A 23,781-nucleotide genomic window follows, 5' to 3' on the forward strand; every position below is an offset into this window, starting at 1 on the left:
ATTAAATGTGTTCATGTGCACATAGCTCGTGTTACCAATAAAAACACCATGTAGAGTCCAAGTTTCCTCCATGTTGTGCAGCGAAGAACACATACCCCAGAGCATGATGCTGTCAGGTTTGACAACCTCATTTTGACATTTCCAAACATACCTCTGCGTCCTTGTAGATGGGGGGGGGGGGGGAAGTTCTCCTCTGACCATGCTTAGATGTCGTAGCATGTAAAAAAAAAAAAAAAAGACCCATCTAGGCTAAGCCCCGGATGTGCTGCAACCCAAACCCCCCCCTGATTCACACGCGGCCATTCGTACGCGTCAGATTTGGACGCTATTCCCTGAGCATTAATGCTTTGACCTGTTTTCTCCTGCCACAACTTTTGCACTGATATTACTGCAATGTCTTTAGATTTGTGGATTATTTCCAGTCTTTAAATATTTTGTATTGTGCAACATAAGGGCTGTCATTAATGACTTGTTATCAATCGTATTCATTAAATCCGAATCGTCCAAAGTATATAGTAAGTAAAATTTGGCCTGACAAGATTAGTTCTTCTCAAAATGTGTTATATACTCATACAGACTTTTTTCAAGCACACAAACTAGTTGCCTCCTCTCTGAGCTGCCACCTTAACGTGGTAGAGGAGTTTGCGTGTCCCAATGATCCTAGGAGCTATGTTGTCCGGGGGCTTCCATGCCCCCTGGTAGGGTCTCCCAAGACAAACAGGTCCTAGGTGAGGGATCAGACAAAGAGCAGCTCGAAGACTTCTATGGAAATGCAAGAACCGAGACTCAGATTTCCCTCGCCCGGACGCGGGTCACCGGGGCCCCCCTCCGGAGCCAGGCCCGGAGTTGGGGCACGATGGCGAGCGCCTGGTGGCCGGGCCTGTCCCCATGGGGCCCGGCCGGGCACAGCCCGAAGAGGCAACGTGGGTCCCCCCTCCAATGGGCTCACCACCCATAGCAGGGGCCATAGAGGTCGGGTGCAATGTGAGCTGGGCGGTAGCCGAAGGCAGGGCACTTGGCGGTCCGATCCTCGGCTACAGAAGCTAGCTCTTGGGACGTGGAACGTCACCTCGCTGGGGGGGAAGGAGCCTGAGCTAGTGCGCGAGGTAGAGAAGTTCCGGTTGGATATAGTCGGACTCACCTCGACGCACAGCAAGGGCTCTGGAACCAGTTCTCTCGAGAGGGGCTGGACTCTCTTCCACTCTGGCGTTGCCAGCAGTGAGAGGCGACGGGCTGGGGTGGCAATTCTTGTTGCCCCCCGGCTCAGAGCCTGCATGTTGGAGTTCAACCCGGTGGACGAGAGGGTAGCTTCCCTCCGCCTTCGGGTGGGGGGACGGGTCCTGACTGTTGTTTGCGCTTACGCGCCAAACAGCAGCTCAGAGTACCCACCCTTTTTGGATTCACTCGAGGGAGTACTTGAGAGTGCTCCCCCGGGTGATTCCCTCGTTCTACTGGGGGACTTCAACGCTCATATTGGCAACGACAGTGAAACCTGGAGAGGCGTGATTGGGAAGAATGGCCGCCCGGATCTGAACCCAAGTGGTGTTTTGTTATTGGACTTTTGTGCCCGTCACGGATTGTCCATAACGAACACCATGTTCAAGCATAAGGGTGTCCATATGTGCACTTGGCACCAGGACACCCTAGGCCGCAGTTCTATGATCGACTTTGTAGTTGTGTCATCGGATTTGCGGCCTCATGTTTTGGACACTCGGGTGAAGAGAGGGGCGGAGCTTTCTACCGATCACCACCTGGTGGTGAGTTGGCTGCGATGGTGGGGGAGGATGCCGGACAGACCTGGCAGGCCCAAACGCATTGTGAGGGTTTGCTGGGAACGTCTGGCAGAGTCTCCTGTCAGAGAGAGTTTCAATTCCCACCTCCGGAAGAACTTTGAACATGTCACGAGGGAGGTGCTGGACATTGAGTCCGAGTGGACCATGTTCCGCACCTCTATTGTCGAGGCGGCTGATTGGAGCTGTGGCCGCAAGGTAGTTGGTGCCTGTCGTGGCGGTAATCCTAGAACCCGTTGGTGGACACCGGCGGTGAGGGATGCCGTCAAGCTGAAGAAGGAGTCCTATCGGGTTCTTTTGGCTCATGGGACTCCTGAGGCAGCGGACAGGTACCGACAGGCCAAGCGGTGTGCGGCTTCAGCGGTTGCGGAGGCAAAAACTCGGACATGGGAGGAGTTCGGGGAAGCCACGGAAAACGACTTCCGGACGGCTTCGAAGCGATTCTGGACCACCATCCACCGCCTCAGGAAGGGGAAGCAGTGCACTACCAACACCGTGTATGGTGCGGATGGTGTTCTGCTGACCTCGACTGCGGAAGTTGTGGATCGGTGGAGGGAATACTTCGAAGACCTCCTCAATCCCACCAACACGTCTTCCTATGAGGAAGCAGTGCCTGAGGAATCTGTGGTGGGCTCTCCTATTTCTGGGGCTGAGGTTGCTGAGGTAGTTAAAAAGCTCCTCGGTGGCAAGGCCCCGGGGGTGGATGAGATCCGCCCGGAGTTCCTTAAGGCTCTGGATGCTGTAGGGCTGTCTTGGTTGACAAGACTCTGCAGCATCGCGTGGACATCGGGGGCAGTACCTCTGGATTGGCAGACCGGGGTGGTGGTTCCTCTCTTTAAAAAGGGGAACCGGAGGGTGTGTTCTAACTATCGTGGGATCACACTCCTCAGCCTTCCCGGTAAGGTCTATTCAGGTGTACTGGAGAGGAGGCTACGCCGGATAGTCGAACCTCGGATTCAGGAGGAACAGTGTGGTTTTCGTCCTGGTCGTGGAACTGTGGACCAGCTCTATACTCTCGGCAGGGTCCTTGAGGGTGCATGGGAGTTTGCCCAACCAGTCTACATGTGCTTTGTGGACTTGGAGAAGGCATTCGACCGTGTCCCTCGGGAAGTCCTGTGGGGAGTGCTCAGAGAGTATGGGGTTTCGGACTGTCTGATTGTGGCGGTCCGCTCCCTGTATGATCAGTGTCAGAGCTTGGTTCGCATTGCCAGCAGTAAGTCGGACACGTTTCCGGTGAGGGTTGGACTCCGCCAAGGCTGCCCTTTGTCACCGATTCTGTTCATAACTTTTATGGACAGAATTTCTAGGCGCAGTCAAGGCGTTGAGGGGATCCGGTTTGGTGGCTGCAGGATTAGGTCTCTGCTTTTTGCAGATGATGTGGTCCTGATGGCTTCATCTGGCCAGGATCTTCAGCTCTCACTGGATCGGTTCGCAGCTGAGTGTGAAGCGACTGGGATGAGAATCAGCACCTCCAAGTCCGAGTCCATGGTTCTCGCCCGGAAAAGGGTGGAGTGCCATCTCCGGGTTGGGGAGGAGATCTTGCCCCAAGTGGAGGAGTTCAAGTACCTCGGAGTCTTGTTCACGAGTGAGGGAAGAGTGGATCGTGAGATCGACAGGCGGATCGGTGCGGCGTCTTCAGTAATGCGGACGCTGTATCGATCCGTTGTGGTGAAGAAGGAGCTGAGCCGGAAGGCAAAGCTCTCAATTTACCGGTCGATCTACGTTCCCATCCTCACCTATGGTCATGAGCTTTGGGTTATGACCGAAAGGACAAGATCACGGGTACAAGCGGCCGAAATGAGTTTCCTCCGCCGGGTGGCGGGGCTCTCCCTTAGAGATAGGGTGAGAAGCTCTGTCATCCGGGGGGAGCTCAAAGTAAAGCCGCTGCTCCTCCGCATCGAGAGGAGCCAGATGAGGTGGTTCGGGCATCTGGTCAGGATGCCACCCGAGCGCCTCCCTAAGGAGGTGTTTAGGGCATGTCCGACCGGTAGGAGGCCACGAGGAAGACCCAAGACACGTTGGGAAGACTATGTCTCCCGGCTGGCCTGGGAACGCCTCGGGATCCCCCGGGAGGAGCTGGACGAAGTGGCTGGGGAGAGGGAAGTCTGGGCTTCCCTGCTTAGGCTGCTGCCCCCGCGACCCGACCTCGGATAAGCGGAAGAAGATGGATGGATGGACAAACTAGTTGCTATAAATCCAATGTGATGATCTCCACTACCTTATATTTGGCGATGTGAGGCTGAACTCCTCACTCATGGTTCTGCTGTATGCTTAAAATTGTTTGGCCTGCGGAACAATGGCACATTTTTGCGTTGGCCGTTGCATTATGTTAATTGTCATTACGCAAACAAATGCAATTGTTGGTCGGCAGTCACACTCTAGGTTTTGTGTCAGGTTCAAACACTGATGACATCTATTAAACAAGACATAAAGCAAGGAATTTAACAGAGACAGAATTAAATTTGGCTCAATTGAGGAGAGCGCGTCTGGGCTGTACTCTTGTACAGTCTCCATCACGCTCTGGCGAAAGATTGTACGCCACCTCTTTTATTTGCACTTTCCCTGATTACATGGCAACAGCTGTTTCTAAGGGACGTGGGTCGTAAACAGCCATCGCCTTTGATTACAACAGTTCAAAGAAAAGGCCGTAAACAGTTCACAGAAAAGGTCGTAAAACAGTTCAAACAAAAGCTCTGGTCCTGCTTCCTCTTCGCTTTGTAGTTCTTGGGTCAAGACAACATCTTTCTGTGGATTACAATACATGAAAGAAACAGAACACCTTCATGTAGCTTCCCATCGTACGCAGTGGAGTTTTACGAGCCTTCTTCCTGGTTGATCAAAGACAGCTTTTGTCTGCTTGCCGGGAACTCATTGAAACACAAAGTTTTGTGATAACTTGGATACAATTATTCTGACATTTGGACTTTTGGATTACCGTATTTTTCGGACTATAAGGCACACCTAAAATCCTTTCATTTTCTTTTAAAGCGCGACAGTGCGCCTTATGTACGGAAGGATTTTGGTTGTGCTTACCGACCTCAAAGCTATTTTTTGGTGCATGGTGAAATACGTGTGACCAGTAGATGGCAGTCACACATAAGAGATATGTGTAGACTGCAATATGATTCAAGTAAACAACACCAACATTTTATATGTTCCATTGAAAATATAGAACATTATACACAGTGCTCGAAAATCGATCAAAATGTTTTAGTAGGACTTTGGTAAGCTTTGAAGCCACACCGCTTCATGGATTGTACTGTGCTTCAACATACGAGTATTATTATAGTGTGTGTATAAGGTAAGATATATTATCTGGTGTTTTGTTTCGCAATATTATGTAAAAGCAACTTTAAAAAACTTTAAAAAAAATAAAAATCTCAAAACTCGACAGTGCGCCTTATAACCCCGCCTAATGTACGGAATAATTCTGGTTTGGCTTACCGACCTCGAAGCAATTTTATTTGGTACATGATGCAATTATAAGTGTGACCAGTAGATGGCAGTCAAACATAAGACATACGTGTAGACTGCAACATTTTGTCTGTTCCATTGAAAATATAGAACATTACACACGGCCCTCAAAAATCAATCAAAATGTTTTAGTACGACTTTGGTAAGGCTTGATGGATTGACGGCGCATCAAACATATGATTATTACTATAGTGCGTGAATAAGGTAAGCCGTTATCTGGCATTTTGTTTTGCAATATTATGCAAAAGCAACTTTTCTTACCTTCTGGTACCTGCGGATCTGTATTTGGGATCTGCATAAGTCCTGAAAATTTGCTTAGTCCGATAAGCTTCTTCTATTTCTTTATCTTCTTGTTATGGGACATTCATCCTCCGCTGTTGCCATTTCTAATATAAAGTAGTGTAAAGTCCTTACTTATATCTGTCAGTAAACTCACCATGAAAGCGCTAAAACATACTGGTGTAGTGAGTGTCCATTATTTACCCAAGGAACTTTAGTTATTAGAGTTTATCTTCTTGTTATGGGACATTCATCCTCCGCTGTTTCCATTTCTAATATAAAGTAGTGTAAAGTCCTTACTTACTTATATCTGTCAGTAAACTCGCCACGAAAGCACTAAAACATACCGGTGTAGTGAGTGTCCATTATTCACCCAAGGAACTTTAGTTATTAGAGAGCTTATCTTCTTGTTATGGGACATTCATCCTCCGCTGTTGCCATTTCTAATATAAAGTAGTGTAAAGTCCTTACTTATATCTGTCAGTAAACTTGCCATGAAAGTGCTAAAACATACCGGTGTAGTGAGTGTCCATTATTCACCCAAGGAACTTTAGTTATTAGAGAGTTTATCTTCTTGTTATGGGACATTCATCCTCCGCTGTTGCCATTTTTAATATAAAGTAGTGTAAAGTCCTTACTTATATCTGTCAGTAAACTCGCCATGAAAGCGCTAAAACATATCGGTGTAGTGAGTGTCCATTATTCACCCAAGGAACTTTAGTTATTAGAGAGTTTATCTTCTTGTTATGGGACATTCATCCTCCGATGTTGCCATTTGTAATATAAAGTAGTGTAAAGTCCTTACTTATATCTGTCAGTAAACTCACCATGAAAGCGCTAAAACATACCGGTGTAGTGAGTGTCCATTATTCACCCAAGGAACTTTAGTTAATAGAGAGTTTATCTTCTTGTTATGGGACATTCATCCTCCTGTTGCCATTTCTAATATAAAGTAGTATAAAGTCCTTACTTATATCTGTCAGTAAACTCGCCATGAAAGCGCTAAAACATACCGGTGTAGTGAGTGTTATTATTCACCCAAGGAACTTTAGTTAATAGAGAGTTTATCTTCTTGTTATGGGACATTCATCCTCCGCTGTTGCCATTTCTAATATAAAGTAGTGTCAAGTTCTTACTTATATCTGTCAGTAAACTCGCCATGAAAGCACTAAAACATACCGGTGTAGTGAGTGTCCATTATTCACCCAAGGAACTTTAGTTAATAGAGAGTTTATCTTCTTGTTATGGGACATTCATCCTCCGGTGTTGCCATTTCTAATATAAAGTAGTGTCAAGTTCTTACTTATATCTGTCAGTAAACTCGCCATGAAAGCGCTAAAACATACCGGTGTAGTGAGTGTCAATTATTCACTCAAGGAACTTTAGTTATTAGAGAGTTTATCTTCTTCTTATGGGACATTCATCCTCCGCTGTTGCCATTTCTAATATAAAGTAGTGTAAAGTCCTTACTTATATCTGTCAGTAAACTCGCCATGAAAGCACTAAAACATACTGGTGTAGTGAGTGTCAATTATTCACTCAAGGAACTTTAGTTATTAGAGAGTTTATCTTCTTGTTATGGGACATTCATCCTCCGCTGTTGCCATTTCTAATATAAAATAGTGTAAAGTCCTTACTTATATCTGTCAGTAAACTCACCATGGAAGCGCTAAAACATACCGGTGTAGTGAGTGTTCATTATTTACCCAAGGAACTTTAGTTATTAGAGTTTATCTTCTTGTTATGGGACATTCATCCTCCGCTGTTGCCATTTCTAATATAAAGTAGTGTCAAGTTCTTACTTATATCTGTCAGTAAACTCGCCATGAAAGCGCTAAAACGTACCTGTGTAGTGAGTGTCCATTATTCACCCAAGGAACTTTAGTTAATAGAGAGTTTATCTTCTTGTTATGGGACATTCATCCTCCGATGTTGCCATTTCTAATATAAAGTAGTGTCAAGTTCTTACTTATATCTGTCAGTAAACTCGCCATGAAAGCGCTAAAACATACCGGTATAGTGAGTGTCCATTATTCACCTAAGGAACTTTAGTTATTAGAGAGTTTATCTTCTTGTTATGGGACATTCATCCTCCGCTGTTGCCATTTCTAATATAAAGTAGTGTCAAGTTCTTACTTATATCTGTCAGTAAACTCGCCATGAAAGCGCTAAAACATACCGGTATAGTGAGTGTCCATTATTCACCTAAGGAACTTTAGTTATTAGAGAGTTTATCTTCTTGTTATGGGACATTCATCCTCCGCTGTTGCCATTTCTAATATAAAGTAGTGTAAAGTCCTTACTTATATCTGTCAGTAAACTCGCCATGAAAGCACTAAAACATACCGGTGTAGTGAGTGTCCATTATTCACCCAAGGAACTTTAGTTATTAGAGAGTTTATCTTCTTGTTATGGGACATTCATCCTCCGCTGTTGCCATTTCTAATATAAAATAGTGTAAAGTCCTTACTTATATCTGTCAGTAAACTCACCATGGAAACGCTAAACATACCGGTGTAGTGAGTGTTCATTATTTACCCAAGGAACTTTAGTTATTAGAGTTTATCTTCTTGTTATGGGACATTCATCCTCCGCTGTTGCCATTTCTAATATAAAGTAGTGTCAAGTTCTTACTTATATCTGTCAGTAAACTCGCCATGAAAGCGCTAAAACATACCGGTGTAGTGAGTGTTTATTATTCACCCAAGGAACTTTAGTTATTAGAGAGTTTATCTTCTTGTTATGGGACATTCATCCTCCGCTGTTGCCATTTCTAATATAAAGTAGTGTAAAGTCCTTACTTATATCTGTCAGTAAACTCGCCATGAAAGCGCTAAAACATACCGGTGTAGTGAGTGTCCATTATTCACCCAAGGAACTTTAGTTAATAGAGAGTGTATCTTCTTGTTATAGGACATTCATCCTCCTGTTGCCATTTCTAATATAAAGTAGTGTAAAGTCCTTACTTATATCTGTCAGTAAACTCGCCATGAAAGCGCTAAAACATACCGGTGTAGTGAGTGAAATTATTCACCCAAGGAACTTTAGTTATTAGAGAGTTTATCTTCTTCTTATGGGACATTCATCCTCCTGTTGCCATTTCTAATATAAAGTAGTGTAAAGTCCTTACTTATTTCTGTCAGTAAACACGCCATGAAAGCCCTAAAACATACCGGTGTAGTGATTGTCCATTATTCACCCAAGGAACTTTAGTTATTAGAGAGTTCTGGTCAGACGGTTTTAAAACACATTTCTCCTCAATTATAGCTCAAATCTATACTTCATCGTGATTGGTGCTTTCAGCATCACTTTGTCGTGCACTAATCGCACTCTGACCTGGGAAAGGTTTGTCTGACAACAAATGTGATGGCTAAAAAGGTTTGGGAACAATAGACTGATTGAAAAAATAATGGCTATCTTCACTCAGTAAGAGGTAGCGGTTGGTGGTCCGTAATCAAGACTCCTAAAAGCACACATTTCTGTGGACTGTGCACGGAAATGTGTTTATTTTCAAAGAGGACCTGATTGCTTTAAAAGCTAATGTGTGGTGTTTGTATATGCATATAATGCAAACACTTATGCAGTGACTGAATCACCAAAGATATTCAGAATACTTTAAGGTATTGGAGCTTCAACAGGACCTGAGTTATAATTTAGCAAAATATTTTGACTATGATGAGCAAGTGTCCTTAATCAAGACCTCTCCATTTCCAAACAACTTTTAAATCTAATACTACCGACAACTTCTTGTCCCTCCCTTAGAGTAAGGACATACTGAAAATACTTCTGATTGCAAAGTTTTTGACTATTTTGGCACATTTCCCCAAAAATACAAAACCCAAAACCAGTGAAGTTGGCACATTGTGTAAATGGTAAATAAAAACAGAATACAATGATTTGCGAATCCTTTTCAACTTATATTCAATTGAATAGACTGCAAAGACAAGATATTTAAAGTTCGAACTGGTAAACTTTGTTTCTTTAGTAAGTGCCTCTGGGAGTTGTATTCCTTTGAGACTGTTTACTTATTTACAAAAGGTAAACACATCAGCTTCTACACTGCAATAAATTCATTGATCTGCCCTCACTATTCGTTTCCAGCGTGTGCAACTAGACAGATAGTTAACAGCATGAAAACACAGAAGCTAAGTTTTGTTGTTGACTAATGTTCATTTTTTCTATTTAATTTTCTTCCCCAAGTTGTATTTCTTTAATACACACAGCAAACATTGCACACTTCTTTTTTTTTACTACTCGTTTCCAGCGTGCGCAACTCGACAGATAGTTAACTGCATTAAAAAACAGAAGCTAAGTTTTGTTGTTGACTGATGTTCATTTTTTTAAATGATTTTTCTTCCCAAGTTTTATTTCTTTATGTCTTTCTTTATTTTGGTTTGTAAGACTGAAAATACAAACATTGCAAAAGTAAAACGTCCATTGTGTATTTTACATAAATGAAATGGAAGGTTCAGTGTTAATACACACAGCAAACATTGCACACTTTTTTTTACAGCCATCTGCTGGTCAAATTCAGCGCTACTTATATTTAACCAGTTTTGATCGGCAGAGTTTAAACAGCCAAAAACAACACGACAACGAAGACAAAAGACATCACAAAGTCAACAGTTTCAACACATTCATACTTTGTTGTCCAGTCGCTGTTAAAAGTCAGATTTTCGAGATTTATTCAGATTTTTGTCAGTCTGCACTGTCAATAAATTCATTATTCTGCCCTTTCTACTCGTTTTTAGCGTGCGCAACTAGACAGGTAGTTAACAGCATGAAAAACAGAAGCTAAGTTTTGTTGTTGACTGATCATTCTTTTTAATTATTTTTCTTCCCAAGTTTCATTTCTTTATACGTCTTTCTTTATTTTGGTTTGTAAGACTGAAAATACAAACATTACAAAAGTAAAACGTCCATTGTGTATTTTACATAAATGAAATGGAAGTTTCAGTGTTAAAACACACAGCAAACGTTGCACACTTTTTTTTTTACCGCCATCTGCTGGTCAAATTCAGCGCTACTTGTATATAACCAGTTTTGATCGGCAGAGTTTAAACAGCCAAAAACAACACGACCACGAATACAAAAGACATCACAAAGTCAACAGTTTCAACACATTCATACTTTGTTGTCCAGTCGATGTTAAAAGTCAGATTTTCGAGATTTATTCTGATTTTTGTCAGTCTGCACTGTCAATAAATTTATTATTCTGCCCTTACTACTCGTTTCCAGCGTGCGCAACTTGACAGAGAGTTAACAGCATGAAAAACAGAAGCTAAGTTTTGTTGTTGACTGATGTTCATTCTTTTTATTTATTTTTCTTCCCAAGTTTTATTTCTTTGTCTTTATTTATTTTGGTTTGTAAGACTGAAAATACAAACATTGCAAAAGTAAAACGTCCATTGTGTATTTTACATAAATAATGTCCATTGTGTATGTTACATGATTGAAATGGAAGGTTCAGTGTTAATACACACAGCAAACATTGCACACTTTTTTTTACCGCCATCTGCTGGTCAAATTCAGCGCTACTTGTATTTAACCACATTTGATCGGCAGAGTTTAAAGAGCCAAAAACAACACGACCACGAATACAAAAGGCATCACGAAGTCAACAGTTTCAACACATTCATACATTTGTTGTCCAGTCGCTGTTAAAAGTCAGATTTTCGAGATTTCTTTCAGTCTGCACTGTCAATAAATTCATTATTCTGCCCTTACTACTCGTTACCAGCATGCGCAACTCGACAGATAGTTAACAGCATGTAAAAACAGAATCTAAGTTTTGTTGTTGACTGATGTTCATTCTTTCTTTATTTTGGTTTATGAGACTGAAAATACAAACATTGCAAAAGTAAAACGTCCATTGTGTATTTTACATAAATAACGTCCATTGTGTATGTTACGTAAATGAAATGGAAGGTTAATACACACAGCAAACATTGCACACTTTTTTTTTACCGCCATCTGCTGGTCAAATTCAGCGCTACTTGTATATAACCGGTTTTGATCGGCAGCGTTTAAACAGCCAAAAACAACACGACAACGAATACAAAAGACATCACAAAGTCAACAGTTTCAACACATTCATACTTTGTTGTCCAGTCGCTGTTAAAAGTCAGATTTTTGAGATTTATTTAGATTTCTTTCAGTCTGCACTGTCAATAAATTCATTATTCTGCCCTTACTACTCGTTTCCAGCGTGCGCAACTCGACAGATAGTTAACAGCATGTAAAAACAGAATCTAAGTTTTGTTGTTGACTGATCATTCTTTTTAATTATTTTTCTTCCCAAGTTTTATTTCTTTATACGTCTTTCTTTATTTTGGTTTGTAAGACTGAAAATACAAACATTGCAAAAGTAAAACGTCCATTGTGTATTTTACATAAATAACGTCCATTGTGTATGTTACATAAATGAAATGGAAGGTTCAGTGTTAATACACACAGCAAACATTGCACACTTTTTTTTTACCGCCATCTGCTGGTCAAGTTCAGCGCTACTTGTATACAACCAGTTTTTATCGGCAGAGTTTAAACAGCCAAAAACAACACGACAACGAATACAAAAGACATCACAAAGTCAACAGTTTCAACACATTCATACTTTGTTGTCCAGTCGCTGTTAAAAGTCAGATTTTCGAGATTTATTCTGATTTTTGTCAGTCTGCACTGTCAATAAATTCATTATTCTACCCTTACTACTCGTTTCCAGCGTGCGCAACTCGACAGATAGTTAACAGCATGAAAAAACAGAAGCTAAGTTTTGTTGTTGACTGATGTTCATTCTTTTTAATTATTTTTCTTCCCAAGTTTTATTTCTTTATGTCTTTCTTTATTTTGGTTTGTAAGACTGAAAATACAAACATTACAAAAGTAAAACGTCCATTGTGTAGTTTACATAAATAACGTCCATTGTGTATGTTACATAAATGAAATGGAAGGTTCAGTGTTAATACACACAGCAAACGTTGCACACTTTTTTTTTACCGCCATCTGCTGGTCAAATTCAGCGCTACTTGTATTTAACCAGTTTTGATCGGCAGAGTTTAAACAGCCAAAAACAACACGACAACTAATACAAAAGACATCACAAAGTCAACAGTTTCAACACATTCATACTTTGTTGTCCAGTCGCTGTTAAAAGTCAGATTTTCGAGATTTATTTCAGTCTGCACTGTCAATAAATTCATTATTCTGCCCTTACTACTCGTTTCCAGCATGCGCAACTCGACAGATAGTTAACAGCATGTAAAAACAGAAGCTAAGTTTTGTTGTTGACTGATGTTCATTCTTTTTAAATATTTTTCTTCCCAAGTTTCATTTCTTTATACGTCTTTCTTTATTTTGGTTTGTAAGACTGAAAATACAAACATTACAAAAGTAAAACATCCATTGTGTAGTTTACATAAATAACGTCCATTGTGTATGTTACATAAATGAAATGGAAGGTTGATACACACAGCAAACATTGCACACTTTTTTTTTACCGCCATCTGCTGGTCAAATTCAGCGCTACTTGTATTTAACCAGTTTTGATCGCCACAGTTGAACAACCAAAAACAACACGACCATGAATACAAAACTGGTTAAATACAAGTAGCGCTAAATTTGACCAGCAGATGGCAGTAAAAAAAAAGTGTGCAACATTCATACTTTGTTTTCCAGTCGCTGTTAAAAGTCAGATTTTCGAGATTTATTTAGATTTTTTTTTCAGTCTGCACTGTCAATAAATTCATTATTCTGCCCTTACTACTCGTTTCCAGCGTGCGCAAGTAGACAGATAGTTAACAGCATGGAAAAACAGAAGCCAAGTTTTGTTGTTGACTGATTTTCGAGATTTATTTAGATATTTTTCAGAGTCATTAGTACAAACTTCTTCTACTCACCCACTGCTGCTCCATTGCGACACATACACTTTGCTGTTTCCCCCTGCAGGGTGGAGGGAGTACTGCATACATGAGCAACCCTGTTTTGAATGGTTTCATCAAGCCTATTTAGGTGTTGTTCAGTGGGCTGCATCTGGCCAGTGGGCCGCCAGTTGAATAGTCCTGTGTTAAAACTTATCACCTATGAAGTAAAACTTGTGTCCAAACCTGAATGATGTACTGATGACGGATTTACTGGAAAATGTGCGATATTTACAGGGACATACACTTTACTGCAGCATAAATTGCGGGAGGACATCAAAACCGTAGAAAACATGGCATACCCAGGAATTTACGGCCCATGGTTTACAACTCACGTGTTCCCCAAAGAGAAGCATGGGCCTGTGCTCGTGAAACTCTCTCTTACTCACGTATTCGATTTGTTTTGGAACAACCGATAACTAACTTACTATACTGCTGAACCCAAGCTGAAAATAATACTTAAGGTGTTTATAGGGTTGCCATGGCAACATTTGGCCACAGCTATTGTTGTATATTTGTCGGTCGTGTGATGGGTGATGAGCCAAGAAGGCGCCAAAGCGGAATCGTCGAACAAAAAGCTTTATTTGTTTCAGCGAGCCTCAGACTGGAACTACAGCTTCCAGGAGAAAGAGTAAGGGCCTGATTACTCTTCTGCTGTCTTGGACATCCATCTTCTTCCGCTTATCCGAGGTCAGGTCGCGGGGGCAGCAGCCTAAGCAGGGAAGCCCAGACTTCCCTCTTCTCAGCCATTTCGTCCAGCGCCTCCCGGGGATCCCGAGACGTTCCCAGGCCAGCCGGGAGACATAGTCTTCCCAACGTGTCCTGGGTCTTCCCGGTGGCCTCCTACCGGTCAGACGTGCCCGAAACACCTCCCTAGGGAGGCGTTCGGGTGGCATCCTGACCAGATGCCTGAACCACCTCATCTGGCTCCTCTCGATGTGGAGGAGCAGAGGCTTTAGTTTGAGCTCCTCCCGGATGACAGAGTTTCTCACCCTATCTCTAAAGGAGAGACCCGCCACCCGGCGGAGGAAACTCATTTCGGCCGCTTGTACCCGTGATCTTGTCCTTTCGGTCATAACCCAGAGCTCATGACCATAGGTGAGGATGGGAACGTAGATTGACCGCTAAATTGAGAGCTTTGCCTCCCGGCTCAGCTCCTTCTTCACCACAACGGATCGATACAGCGTCCGCATTACTGATTACGCCGCACCGATTCGCCTGTCTACCTCACGATCCACTCTTCCCTCACTCGTGAACAAGACTCCAAGGTACTTGAACTCCTCCACTTGGGGAAAGATCTCCTCCCCAACCCAACCCAACTTCTTGGACAACTGTCCTTAAATACCGTTTACTCAAAGACAGTTACTCTTTGTTGTTCTAGACTTGGGGCCGGCCAGTTTGACCAGTCAATCTATTTCCTGGGGTGAGTCGGGTGACCTCCGACCCCTATCCTCTACTCCTACTTGTGAGGGCTTCCTACCAGATGTCAGTGTAATGTCTTTTCACTTCCTCCTAAAATCCAATCCTGCATTCCTGTAGGATTCCAAGTTCCTGGGGGCAATAGCCACCACTCTCTGGAGAGCCTGTGATGCACATGTGCACTTTTAGTTGTCCTTAAATACCTTTTATACGAAGACAGTTACCTTTTGTTGTTCTAGCCTTGAGGCCGGTCAGTCTGGACAACACCAAGTTTGTTGCTTAACCAGTCAGCCTATTTCCTATGGTCGATTTGAGTCGGGTGACCGCCGACCCCCATTCTCTACTCCTACTTGTGAGGGCTTCCTACCAGGTTGTCGCTAGTGTCTGTACACTTCCTCCTAAAATCCAAACCTGCATTCCTGTAGGATTCCAAGTTCCTGGGGGCAAGGGCCACCACTCTCTGGAGAGCTTGTGATGGACCTGTGCACTTTTAACTGTCCTTTTGTTGTTCTAGCCTTGGGGCCGGTCAGTCTGGATAACACCCAGTGTGTATCTTAACCAGTCAGTCTATTTCCTGCGGTCGGTTTGAGTCGGGTGACCGCCGACCCCTATCCTCTACTCCTACTTGTGAGGGCTTCCTACCAGATGTCGTTAATGTCTTTACACTTCCTCCTAAAATCCAAACCTGCACTCCTGTAGGATTCCAAGTTCCTGGGAGCAAGAGCCACCACTCTCTGGAGAGCTTGTGATGGACCTGTGCACTTTTAACTGTCCTTTTGTTGTTCTAGCCTTGGGGTCGGTCAGTCTGGACAACACCCAGTTTGTTGCTTAACCAGTCAGCCTATTTCCTGCGGTCGGTTTGAGTCGGGTGACCGCCGACCCCTATCTTCTACTCCTACTTGTGAGGGCTTCCTATCAGAGGTCGTTAATGACTTTACACTTCCTCCTAAAATCCAAACCTGCATTCCTGTAGGATTTCAAGTTCCTGGGGGCAAGAGCCACCACTCTCTAGAGAGCTTGTGATGGACTTGTGCACTTTTGACCTTAGTAGAATAATCCTCTAAATGATTCTGTGACCAAATACAAACACATGCCAGCTCATGTTGCTAACACATGTCGTTAATGTATCTACACTTCCTCCTAAAATCCAAACCTGCATTCCTGTAGGATTCCAATTTCCTGGGGGCAAGAGCCACCACTCTCTAGAGAGCTTGTGATGGACATGTGCACTTTTAACTGTCCTTAAATACCTTTTACACGAAGACAGTTACCTTTTGTTGTTCTAGCCTTGGGGTCGGTCAGTCTGGACAACACCCAGTTTGTTGCTTAACCAGTCAGCCTATTTCCTGTGGTCGGTTTGAGTCGAGTGACCGCCGACCCCTATCCTCTACTCCTACTTGTGAGGGCTTCCTACCAGGAGTTGCTAATTGCTTCACACTTCCTTCTAAAATGCAAAACTGCATTCCGATAGGATTCCAAGTTCCTGGGAGCAAGAGCCACCACTCTCTGGAGAGCTTGTGATGGACCTGTGCACATTTAACTGTCCTTAAATACTTTTTACACGAAGACAGTTACCTTTTGTTGTTCTAGCCTTGGGGTCGGTCAGTCTGGACAACACCCAGTTTGTTGCTTAACAAGTCAGCCTATATCCTGTGGTCGGTTTGAGTCGAGTGACCGCCGACCCCTATCCTCTACTCCTACTTGTGAGGACTTCCTACCAGATATCGCTAATGTCTTTACACTTCCTCCTAAAATCCAAACCTGCATTCCTGTAGGATTCCAAGTTCCTGGGAGCAAGAGCCACCACTCTCTGGAGAGCTTGTGATGGACCTGTGCACTTTTAACTGTCCTTTTGTTGTTCTAGCCTTGGGGCCGGTCAGTCTGGACAACACCCAGTTTGTTGCTTAACCAGTCAGCCTATTTCCTGCGGTCGGTTTGAGTCGGGTGACCGCCGACCCCCATCCTCTACTCCTACTTGTGAGGGCTTCCTACCAGATGTCGCTAATGGCTTCACTCTTCCTCCTAAAATCCAAACCTGCATTCCTGTAGGATTCCAAGTTCCTGGGAGCAAGAGCCACCACTCTCTGGAGAGCTTGTGATGGACCTGTGCACTTTTAACTGTCCTTTTGTTGTTCTAGCCTTGGGGCCAGTCAGTCTGGACAACACCCATTTTCTTGCTTAACCAACTATTTCCTGTGGTCGGTTTGAGTCGGGTGACCGCCGACCCCTATCCTCTACTCCTATTTGTGAGGGCTTCCTACCAGATGTTGCTATTTGCTTCACACTTCCTCCTAAAATCCGAAACTGCATTCTGATAGGATTCCAAGTTCCTGGGGGCAAGGGCCACCACTCTCTGGAGATGTGATGGACATGTGCACTTTTGACCTTAGTAGAATGACTCAACACACATTCATAACTGTCTTTCCTGCTTATAGTCATCAATCAATCAATCAATCAATCAATCTTTATTTATATAGCCCTAAATCACAAGTGTCTCAAAGGGCTGCACAAGCCACAACGACATCCTCGGTACAAAGCCCACATAGTGAAGCATGATACTAGTGGTAGCATCATGGTTTGGGGCTGCATGAGTGCTGCTGGCACTGGTAAGCTGCAGTTTTTCCACTGTGACCAAATACAAACACATTCCAGCTCACAATCATATAAGAAAATGGGACATGGTATAATTCACCACACGATGACATGTGGAAATGGTGGTGAGGAAAGCAGGTGACTATCAAGGCACCTGTTTAAAAAAAACTAAAAAATATATACTTTATTACTACTTTATTATTATTTTTTAGAACTTTAATGCTTCGGGCATTAAATGTTCAGTTGTATTTTCCCCACCGTCATCATCAATCTGAGAAAATATAATTTGTTTGCACAAAATAAGTTTCCATGTGATCAGTTAGTGGGATGAACAAAACATGAAAGCTTGATTGAAAAACAAGAAAATGAATCTTTGGCAAGGTTAAAGGGAAAAAGTTCCAACACAGCAGCAATTAAATAAACACGTGTATGTTATATCACGAAACAAATCAATAAATGTGAAAGAAAATGAGCCAAATAATTACCATAATAGCCACAATTGTGCAATTGATACTCATGGTGCCTTAAGCTGCGCCATCATTGTTGCAATTCATTAGCTGGCTTTGATGGGATTGTACTATTAGCGCTTTTCATTCTACTTTTTTAAGAATTCAACACTAGCATTTGGTACTAGAATGCCAACTGTAGGTTTTGGAATGGGAACTATGAGTACCGTATTTTCCGCACCATAAGGCGCCCTGGGTTATAAGCCGCGCCTTCAATGAACAGCATATTTCAAAAGTTTGTCCACCTACAAGCCGCCCCGTGTTATAAGCCGCATCTAACTGCGCTAAAGGAATGTCAAAAAAACAGTCAGATAGGTCAGTCAAACTTTAATAATATATTAAAAACCAGCGTGATGTGGGCGCGCATGGAGTCGTATATCAACATGGACGGAGCTGCGTGAAAAAAGCCACCCGGCCTCTTCGCGTAAACTTACCTTAACCACTCGCTCATCTTTTCTTCATCCATCCATCCCTTCGAGTTAGCTTTTATGATGACGCCGGCTGGAAAGGTCTCTTTTGGCAAGGTCTTCCTTTTGAATATCACCATGGGTGGAAGTTTCTGGCCATTAGCATGGCAAGCTAGAACCACAGTGAAGGATGACTTCTCATTCCCTGTGGTGCGAATATTCACCGTACGTGCTCCCGTTGTATCCACAGTGCGGTTCACAGGAATATCAAAAGTCAGTGGAACCTCGTCCATGTTGATAGTGTTCTCTGGCCGGATCTTTTTTTCAGCTATCTTGTTTTTACAATATGCACGGAAAGTAGCCAGCTTTTCTTGAAAGTCTTTAGGCAGTTGCTGTGAAATAGTAGTCCGTGTGCGGATGGAGAGATTGCGTCTTTTCATGAGCCAGAAACCTGTCGCTTAGTAGGAGCCATTTTGTGGTCTTTACAGATGTAAACACACAAAGGAAATGAAACGTAATATCCGCGCGCTTCTTCTTCTTCTTCTACGCGGGCGGGTGGTTGCTTATAGTAGAAGAAGAAGCGCTTCCTGTTCTATGGGGGCGGGTGCTTACCTTGGCGGTTGCTTGCGTAGAAGAAGAAGCACTTCCTCTTCTACAGGGAAAAAAGATGGCGGCTGTTTACCGTAGTTGCGAGACCGAAACTTTATGAAAATGAATCTTAATATTAATCCATATATAAAGCGCACCGGGTTATAAGCCGCACTGTCAGCTTTTGAGTAAATTTGTGGTTTTTAGGTGCGCCTAATAGTGCGGAAAATACGGTAAGACGTGAGAAATGTTCGCGAAAACACGAAAATCCGCGTTTTTAGCGTCAAAATAGCACAAAACCATAAGTGTATTACCTGAGGGCGCGTGGCTACAGGATAGAGTTGCCAAATGGGAGTTATTTGCATGGTATATAATAGTATAATCATTTTATAGAATTAGTAAAATATCTAATCAAAATTTGATATTTTTAAAACCCTTCCAGAAACTAACATCTTGCAGACAGACTTAAAAAAAGGAGTTATAAAAGTGATCGTGCAGCAATAAATATTACACCCCAGCATATCCAATACATGTTTTAAATGAATCATAGGTGCCCTTTTAGAGTAGTCAGGGTATTGCTTGCAGAATAGGTATACTATCCAGCAGTGGTGGGCCATCAAGGCCTTTTCTGCATGATCATAAATTAATGGATGTTACTTTTATTTTTAATTTACATTCCATAAATATATAAAAGTATCCATCATATTCTCTGCGTGTCACATTAGGCTACGGTGTTGCTGTTTTTAAGTTAGATCCTTTTATCCAATCAGAATTCAACTATCTTGTTGCCAGCGCTGTGTGAATTCTGCCGGAGGCCTTCTGAATCAACATTAGCGGCAGTTGCGATAGCCGATCAGATCGCAAGTTGTTGACAGTAGCCTTTACGTTGATACTCACTCGTCACTCCCGAGTAAGATGTCAGGTACAAACACTGATGACATCTATTAAACAAGACAAGAAGCAAAGAATTAAACAGAGACAGAATTAAATTTGGCTCAATTGAGGAGAGACGCCTGGGCTGTACACTTGTACAGTCTCCCAGCACGGTCTGGCGAAAGATTGTACGCCCGAAGGGACGGGGGTCATAAACAGCCATCGCCTTTGATTAAAACAGTTCAAAGAAAAGGTCGTAAAACAGTTCAAAGAAGAGGTGCTTGGAACTTGGGCAGATCCTGCTTTCTCTCCGCTTTGTGGTTCTTGGGTCAAAACAAAATCTTTCTGTGGATTACACTACATGAAAGAAACAGAACACCTTCATGTCGCTTCCCATCCTACACAGTGGAGTTTTACAAGCCTTCTTCTTGGTAGGTTCAAGATGTCAGGTTCAAACACTGATGACATCTATTAAACAAGACAAGAAGCAAAGAATTAAACAGAGACAGAATTAGATTTGGCTCAATTGAGGAGAGACGCCTTGGCTGTACACTTGTACAGTCTCCCAGCACGCTCTGGCGAAAGATTGTACGCCTCCTCTTTTATTATGACTTTCCCTGATTACATGGCAACAGCTGTTTCTAAGGTACGGGGGTCGTAAACAACCATTGCCTTTGATTAAAACAGTTAAAAGAAAAGGTTGTAAAACAGTTAAAAGAAGACGTGCTTGGAACTTGGGCAGATCCTGCTTTCTCTCCGCTTTGTAGTTCTTGGGTCAAAACAAAATATTTCTGTGGATTACAATACATGAAAGAAACAGAACGCCTTCATGTCGCTTCCCATCCTACACAGTGGAGTTTTACAAGCTTTCTTCTTGGTAGGTTCAAGACGTCAGGTTCAAACACTGATGACATCTATTAAACAAGACAAGAAGCAAAGAATTAAACAGAGACAGAATTAAATTTGGCTTAATTGAGGAGAGACGCCTGGGCTGTACACTTGTACAGTCTCCCAGCACGCTCTGGCGAAAGATTGTACGCCTCCTCTTTTATTTGGACTTTCCCTGATTACATGGCAACAGCTGTTCCTAAGGGACGGGGGTCGTAAACAACCATTGCCTTTGATTAAAACAGTTCAAAGAAAAGGTCGTAAAACAGTTCAAAGAAGAGGTGCTTGGAACTTGGGCAGATCCTGCTTTCTCTCCGCTTTGTAGTTCTTGGGTCAAAACAACATATTTCTGTTGATTACAATACATCAAAGAAACAGAACACCTTCATGTTGCTTCCCATCCTACACAGTGGAGTTTTACAAGCTTTCTTCTTGGTAGGTTCAAGATGTCAGGTTCAAACACTTATGACATCTATTAAACAAGACAAGAAGCAAAGAATTAAACAGAGACAGAATTAAATTTGGCTTAATTGAGGAGAGACGCCTGGGCTGTACTCTTGCACAGTCATCCCAGCACGCTCTGGCGAAAGATTGTACGCCTCCTCTTTTATTTAGACTTTCCCTGATTACATGGCAACAGCTGTTTCTAAGGGACGGGGGTCGTAAACAGCCATCGCCTTAGATTAAAACAGTTCAAAGAAAAGGTCGTAAAACAGTTCAAAGAAGAGGTGCTTGGAACTTGGGCAGATCCTGCTTTCTCTCCGCTTTGTAGTTCTTGGGTCAAAACTAAATCTTTCTGTGGATTACAATACATTAAAAAAACAGAACACCTTCATGTCGCTTCCCATCCTACACAGTGGAGTTTTACAAGCCTTCTTCTTGGTAGGTTCAAATGTCAGGTTCAAACACTGATGACATCTATTAAACAAGACAAGAAGCAAAGAATTAATCAAAGACCGAATTAAATTTGGCTCAATTGAGTAGAGACGCCTGGGCTGTAGTCTTGTACGGTCTCCCAGCACGCTCTGGCGAAAGATTGTACGCCTCCTCTTTTATTTGGACTTTCCCTGATTACATGGCAACAGCTGTTTCAAGGGTCGGGGGTCGTAAACAGCCATCGCTTTTGATTAAAACAGTTCAAAGAAAAGGTCGTAAAACAGTTCAAAGAAGAGGTGCTTGGAACTTGGGCAGATCCTGCTTTCTCTCCGCTTTGTAGTTCTTGGGTCAAAACAAAATCTTTCTGTGGATTACAATACATGAAAGAAACAGAATGCCTTCATGTCGCTTCCCATCCTACACAGTGGAGTTTTACAAGCCTTCTTCTTCGTAGGTTCAAGATGTCAGGTTCAAACACTGATGACATCTATTAAACAAGACAAGAAGCAAAGAATTAAACAGAGACTGAATTAAATTTGGCTTAATTGAGGAGAGACGCCTGGGCTGTACTCTTACACAGTCTCCCAGCACGCTCTGGCGAAAGAATGTACGCCTCCTCTTTTATTTGGACTTTCCCTGATTACATGGCAACAGCTGTTTCTAAGGGACGGGGGTCGTAAACAGCCTTTGATTAAAACAGTTCAAAGAAAAGGTCGTAAAACAGTTCAAAGAAGAGGTTGTAAAACAGTTCAAAGAAGAGGTGCTTGGAACTTGGGCAGATCCTGCTTTCTCTCCGCTTTGTAGTTCTTGGGTCAAAACAAAATCTTTCTGTTGATTGCAATACATGAAAGAAACAGAACATCTTCATGTCGCTTCCCATCCTACACAGTGGAGTTTTACAAGCCTTCTTCTTGGTAGGTTCAAAGACAGCTTTTGTTTTCTCGCCGGGAAACTCATTGCAGCACAAAGTTTTGTGATAACTGAGACACAATTATTCTGGCAATCCACTCATACGTTGTGATTTTTTACGAAAGCAGAAAGGGGCTCCGGAGCCATACCCGGCCAGCGGAGAAATCAGCGGTACTCGCTTTTTTTTAAACAACAAAGAAGCAGAGCAAAACGTAGATTAGGTGGCAGATATATATCAGCAAGGGCATTTTGAAGAAGGATATTTAAAGAGAAATTTGTTCATTTCGGATGTTTTTTTATTTTCATTTTTTTTCGGGACAGATGTGCAGAGACACGCAACTCAGTCCACAACAAAGTGTTGTGCTGCATCAGGCCTGTCAGGACTCTCGCACCTTGTACTTCCTCAGCAGCCATCCTCCGAGATGTTTTCCCCGCTCGTGTGTCACGCCGTGACAGGGCCGTGAGTCGGGCATTTAAAGCACCAGGCTCAAGTGACACACGTGGCCAGATAAACCATAGGGGATGTGGCAGACCTTCATTTTGGACCTGTGGACAATAAATCTATATGATCCATGGTGTCACATTTCATCTGAGCTTCCCTTAATGCCCCGGGCATATTAAGTTGCAAAGCTGCAGTGGCCACCGTCTTTCAAGGTCACTGTCAAGAAGGAGAGGGCGCCTGTGATGGAAGATGGGGGGCAAGCTGGGGGGGGATGAAGGAGGTAAAAAGGTTATGCGAGACATTAAAACAAAACTAAAAACAAAAACTCTTGCAGGAGAAGAATATGGAGGAACAAAAAAGATTTCTAGCACAATACTTTGACAAAGCAGAAAAATCTAAATATCGATACTTTTGATACTTTAGCTCATGGGTGTCCAAACGTTTTTCCACCGAGGGCCGCATTAGTATTCAGGGGCCATATTGGTATTTTTTTATTTAAGAAAAATTTGCTAAAAACGTTTCCTATTCTTGCTTGATGTGTGTGGAGGGGGGGCGTGGTCAGTGGGCCTGCCGCGGAGCACGGTGTGTAAGGACCGGCCTCGAAGCCAGCGGCAGATGAGTAGATTGCCCAGCTGGGGCTGTATAGCTCGGTTGGTAGAGTCGCCGTGCCAGCAACTTGAGGGTTCCAGGTTCGATCCCCGCTTCCGCCATCCTAGTCACTGTCGTTGTGTCCTTGGGCAAGACACTTTACCCGCCTGCTCCCAGTGCTACCCACACTGGTTTAAATGTAACTTAGGTATTGGGTTTCACTACGTAAAAGCG

This window comes from Nerophis lumbriciformis, linkage group LG03 (genome assembly GCF_033978685.3).
Source record: "Nerophis lumbriciformis linkage group LG03, RoL_Nlum_v2.1, whole genome shotgun sequence".
NCBI classification, from domain to species: Eukaryota; Metazoa; Chordata; class Actinopteri; order Syngnathiformes; family Syngnathidae; genus Nerophis; species Nerophis lumbriciformis.